Below are 6,362 nucleotides of genomic sequence, written 5' to 3'. Positions count from 1 at the left end.
ACCTGGCAGTGTGATTATTTAGACACTCCTCCGGGGCCCATCGATTTCGTAGCTGTTGCTCCTTTACCAGGCGCTTTTTATAGGCTGTTTAGAGTACAGCGCCCCTATACTTTGTAGCCTTCGGCGATCGTCACTACGCGTGCTTCAAAGTGCCCAGGCACAAGCCTTACGAATCTGGCGTTGCCTCGATGCACATCATCATGTGGGACGATCGGAGAAGCTCGAGCCTGCCCAGTCCAAGTCCACTTCGCGCAAGAACCTCTTTGCATGCACCTCCGACATGCGGCGAGACACCAGTGGGATCCACTGTCGAGTGTTTTCAAGGGCCGGCCGAGCTCAATCTACAATCTATCCACAAACTTGGACATATATCCACCGATGCGACGACCGTGGCGCCCACGACGGATAACAAACCTGGCGTCATCGCCAATAACGCATAAAAGCAGAAGACATCGTGTATCCCGGCACACACATATTCAGCAACAGTGGCGCCGTGTGTTTCATCGATTGGCTCCTAAATTTCCGTCTTCCTTTTCCCAGGTTAGTGCTTACCTGTATGTAAAAGCTAGCGTGTCAGTTGAATATACGTTCGCCACTGTTGCTGAATAACTACCATGGCTCACACGAGTATTTCTTGTCACGAATCTGTGAGGGACACGACACATTTGTTGTGCTCGGATTGTAAATACAGCTGTCAGGTAGGTGCATGCTCAAGAGTTACAGAAGCAGCCTACAAAAAGAAATCTGCAGCAGCGAAGAACACATGGAACTGTGCAACCTGTAAAACGGCAAAAAAATCGAAGCAGTCAGAGCACTGAACCCGAAAAAAACGGAAAAAGGAATGAACCTTACGAAGGAAATAGGTGAAATTCACGGAAAAGTGTCTTTACTACTTACGGTGAAATCGCAAGTCGACGCTCTGGAAGGCGTTGCTGCCACTGTGCATGCCATTGAAAGGTCAATGCAGGAAATGTGAAGGAAGTATAATGAGGCGCTTGCCGAAATGAAGCGTCAAAATGCTGACGTGAGCAGTTTAAGAAAGCGGGTGGAAAACAGACAAACGAACGAGAAGTGGAAATGCTTAGGCAAGAAGTTAATAACCTTGATCAATACAGCAGACGTCTTAACCTAGAAATCCATGGACTTGCCGAACAAACTAATGAAAAAGTGATGGAAAAACTGAATCTTCTGGCAGATGAACTGGAACTTCCTAGACTATCTGAAAACGATATTGAAGCCGCCCACCGGCTGCGTTCTAGGTCAGGCGCAGACGGGAAAGATAAGCCATAGCCTATTATTATGGTTTTTCAGCCCGCTATACCCGTGACCCTTGGCTTGCAAAACGAAGTGAACTAAGAAGAAAGAAATCAAAGGTTTTCATCAACGAAAACTTGACTGCTCAAAACAAACGCTTGTTCTGGCAGATGAAAACAAAGGCAAGGGAAATGGAATATCAGTTCACGTGGGTCAAGGACGGAAAATTCTTTGTTCGGTGCAGTCAACATGACAGAATACCAAGGATTAATGCAGCCAGTCACCTCGACCAAATAAGATAGCACCAGGACTTCACTAATTTTCTTAAGCCATACAGGCACATACCTACACGTGATAAAACATGTAGTTATCATGATGCTGCTTAGTTTAGACAACGCAGGGCCTTAAAGGAGCCATGAAGAGAAAATACAAATTCGTTTAATTTGAAAGAACTAGGATACAGTATCTCACTCAGCTCCATTGCAGCCCCAAAAGATGTTTTTTAACGAAAAAAAAAAGCAAGAAGTATTTAATAACTTTCAAATTTTGCGCCACAGTGACGTGTTATGAGCGAGATGACGTCATACGGGCCAACAATAAAGCATAATTTTCAGTCCGTTAACTGCACCTTAGCATTCAAGTGATGCGGTAAAATGGAACTAGAGACCCCATTACAGACGTCCAGTCATGTGTCGTCGCGACAGGTCAGTTAGGGGGGCGCCAATTGCACAAACAAGGTTCCGTGACGTCATAGAAAAGTTGCGGGAAATTGGCTAGGGGGTCGCCACGGCTTCACACGTTTTCGTTAATATCTCCGTTATTTTTTCGAAGATTGCGATGATATTGGTATCATTGTTATCGGGACTAAGCAGTCTTTCTAATAAACCCAACTTGTATTTTCTCTTCATGGCACCAAGCAATTTTCTTTACTTTATCTCAACGCGCGAAGTTTAAGGAACAAGCATGATTCCGTCAACTTTTTTTTTAGATGCCTTAGGTCATCCATTGGACATTTTAACATTCACTGAAACCTGGTTTTCTAACGAATGCCCCGTTGTAAATTTTTCAGGTTACAACTGAATCTCAGTTTCGCGAACTAGCAAAAGGGGAGGGGGTGTTGCTATATATGTAAAAAAAAAAAACACCTTCAATTACGAAGTGGTTCCAAAATACTCATTCATAGATGCTCACTACGAATGTGTGCTTGTAAAGTGTTTGAATACAATGTTGGTAGTACTTTACCGACCTCCAAATGGTGCTACAACCCCATTTATAGAATTTCTTGAGCGTATTCTAGAGTGTTGTGCGTGCGTTGGTCTACCTACCATCGTTACCGGTGATTTCAATATTAATTTGTTTTTGGTGGGTTCCTCTGTCCAAAGCTACTTGGTGTTTTTCTTTGTTTTGGCGGTCGGAGTATTATTGAAATACCGACACGGGTAACAAGTACGTCCGAAACGTTACTAGACGTATGTTTTATGAATTTTAAAATTGACCAATCCGATGCCGGAGTGTTAATACCAGATATAAGTGATCACATGGCGTTCTTTCTGTTTTTTTTTCACCCTACATAACCTAGCACAACAAACATACAAACCACGCACCTATTCTGTGCAGAATATTATCTGCAGAAAAGATCGATTTTTTTAAGCATTTAGTTCAGGAAGCCAGCTGGGACCCTGTAATGCAGACAAATCATCCCACTCTTTCCTATGACCTTTTTTGTAAAACTATTTAAGGAACTATATGATAGTGCATTTCCTCTAGAACAGCTAAAAAGACAAAAAATCTAGAAAACCATGGATTGATGCCTCTTTACTGAAGAGAATAAAAGGACGGACAAACTGTTCGCATCATTTATTCGAACCAAAAACGTCGACCAGTTAGCTGAGTATAAACAAATTAAAAATAAGTTGACATACGATATTAAACACGCACGTAACTTGTATTATGAGAATAGGTTTGTCAGTATCTCTAATGATTCTAGAAAAGTGTGGAATTGCGTAAATGCACTACGGAACAAGAACGAGAGAGAAACAATATCAGAAATAGTAATCGAGGGCATACCATATTCGGGCACTTTCCTAGCAAACAAATTCAATAATTATTTCCTAAAGACAGGTTTCTGCGCCTCTGCATCGACTAATAGTGTTAACTGTACATCCTATATTAATTGTTCGGACGCATCAATTTTTATGTCTCCTACTACAGCGCAAAAAATGTATGGCCTGTTAAATAAACTAAAGAATAGTAGTGCTTGCGGTGTGGACGAAATAATGGCAGCACCTCCTAAAGCAGTCGCTCATGTTATCTGTTTTCCTCTATCCCACATATGCAATCTTATTCTAAGCTCAGGAACGTTCCCCAACCAACTTAAAATCGCAAGGGTAGCTGTAATTTTCAAAGGAGGAGATAAAAACGATCTTGGTAATTAGCGGCCAATCTCTGTTTTACCTATGTTTTCTGAGGTTATTGAAGAAACAACAAACTCGCGACTTACTCACTTCTTGCAGCAGAAGAAGAATATAGTACAAAATCAATATGGCTTTCAAAAGAAAAAATCCACTGAAATGGCGTTACTGAATATTAAAAATAAAATAATTGACAACATAGAAAATAAACTATTTACTGTTGGGTTATTTCTTGACTTCAAAAAAGCCTTTGACTCTGTCAAGCATGACGTTTTAGTGATCAAACTCTCCAGATACGATGTAAGAGGAATTGCCTTAGACATCGTGAAAAGTTACCTAGAAAACCGTATGCAATACACTAAAATTGGCAATGCGACATCTCACTTTGGCGAAATCACATGTGGAGTTCCGCAAGGGTCTATTCTAGGCCCTCTACTCTTCATTATATACATTAATGACATAGTAAACATACCTCTAACTCCAGACATTACTTTGTATTCTGACGACACCAATGTATTTTTCTCTGGACCAGATATTGACGTCTTTAAGTCGCAAGCCAATCAGTGGCTAGAAAATCTATCTAGTTGGCTAAGCGCAAACCGATTAAACTTAAACCACCAAAAAACTAAGTATATGGTATTTAGGCCCCGTAATGAAACGTATAGCAGCGAAAAGATTATTAGCTTTGATGGACAACATATTGATCCCGTTACATCACACAAATTTCTTGGTGTCGTCTTTCATGAATATTTAGACTGGTCCCTTCACATCAACCACTTACGAAACAGCATTGCCCGAGCAGTTCATCATTCATTTCTCTTTTTGTCCCCAGCACCCTCCCCCCAGTGGGAAGTAGCAGGGCAAATATCAGTTTCTCGACTATTGTCCTTTTCAAATAAACATCTACTGTCTCTCCCTCTCTGCGCCGAACAACTCTCGATTACACTAAATGCTCTTATCAACTCAATCGGAAAAGGAACTAACCCTGAATTTTCTTGCACCTCGCGGGATAGAGTCATTGCACAAGTCATTACCTCTCTCGAGACGCCCGCAAAAAGCCGCACCGAGGCCAGCGCTCGGACCGTGCACGTCCCCGTGTAGCAAAGCCACGCGCCGTCCGCGCTAATGATTATTCATCATGCGGCCAGCCGTAGTGGGAGTCAATTACCACCTCTGCGGATCGAAGGTTGCGGCGCACTTGAAGCCACCTATAGCTTGAAACGAATGGCCGCGAAGGACCCGCCGCTCGTTCCCGCGCGCGCGAAGTTCAAACCAGCGTAGGCGGCGTTGTCTGATTCACAGGAGCGAACCGCCCGGGGCCTGACGCGCGACCTTGGTGGCACGGTTGGCGCAACACCACCATGACGCTATAAACAAGCCCGGTGTGTCTTGCCGGTTGTCCGGCGCCACGGACGCGTCGTCCCACACTACAAAAGTGATCTCGTTTCGCTCCTTGAAAGGAGACCAGCGTCACCGTCGATCCCCGCTCCTACTCGAACGTAGGCAGCTAGGCCCTGTGCCGCGAGCCCGTCGCTATTTCCCTCTACGACGGGAAAGAAAAAAAAAAACAGTTGAAAAATGCGAAACAAGTAAAAAGGAGTTCGCGATTATTTTTCGTTATCTTCTGAGAAAAAAAAAAAAAAAAAATGACCGACCGACCTTGCCCGCTAGCCTGACGGAAACTGGCCGTCGGGTTCGCCTGGCTTTCTGAGCGTTGTGGGCTAAGTGGATGTCTTTGTTTGCTGTTCCGGTCTCGGCGAGGCCGCGCGCCGCGAACTGACCTTTGTAGAGGCGCGCGGAGGAGTGCATTGCACGCTTTTACGAATAACCGCTACGGGAAGACGATGCCTGTGGCCGGCTGTCTGTGGCGTGGCAACGCCACACGCAGGATGCCTCTGAATCGTTTGCTTAGTATTGCACCCGCATAACAGCGGCTTTTTTTTACAACCGCCAAGCGTTTCACAACCTCTTCTTCTTCCTCTCCTCCTTGTTGGGTAGCAACGAACGCGTTGAACGTTTTGACCTCTTCGGCCAATCTTTGGTTGGCCAATCACTAGAGGGATCCTGCCACAATCATCATCGTGGTGCCGTGCCGTGTACAGCAGCAACGAGGGACGGGACAGGGGCCGAACAAGAGTAGCTTCGCCCCTAAAAAATGAATCTCTCCTCAGCAAGGTCAATGTCATCGCCAGCGCACTAAACATTGACGCTTTGACGAAGCAAGATGTGTCCGCCATGCATCGACTTCCATCCAAAAATGATAGAATACCAGGCGTCATTGTTCGCTTCACGAGTCAGCTAACCCGAGACGAGTGGCTTGAACAAAGGAACTGCCTGCCGGATGTGATGCCTGGTCACTACATGAATGAAAACCTGACGGCGCACAACAGGCGACTTCTAAAGACTGCGAAAGATTGGGCAGACCAGAATAACTTTCGGTTCTGCTGGCACCGTGCTGGCAAAATTTTCGTCAAGAGGGAGGAAGGCGGCCGCGCATGCGGGATAAAAAAAAAACCTTGCTGACCTTGACAGATTACTGTAGGATGAGTAAGAACGCACGGTAAACTGCTTCCATATGTGAGGTCATGCGCAGACTCGGTGTCTCCCGCAGCATTTCAGTCGTTTGTTGGATCCCAACATGAGAAAGCGACATGAGAAAGCGATCAATTGTCAGTCAGCGAAAAATCAAACCGATGA

General features: G+C 44.7%; 1 pseudogene; it reads left to right on the top strand.

Annotated features, from left to right (window-relative positions):
- The first annotated feature begins 614 nt into the window (after positions 1-614).
- Positions 615-1,556, top strand: LOC144150050 (uncharacterized; annotated as a pseudogene).
- The last annotated feature ends 4,806 nt before the right edge of the window (positions 1,557-6,362 follow it).

This window comes from Haemaphysalis longicornis, unplaced genomic scaffold (genome assembly GCF_048455015.1).
Source record: "Haemaphysalis longicornis isolate Haplotype H1 unplaced genomic scaffold, Haemaphysalis longicornis Haplotype H1 scaffold_8, whole genome shotgun sequence".
NCBI lineage: Eukaryota > Metazoa > Arthropoda > Arachnida > Ixodida > Ixodidae > Haemaphysalis > Haemaphysalis longicornis.
Note: the sequence above shows the minus strand (reverse complement) of the source record. Positions and strands in the feature narration are given on the sequence as shown.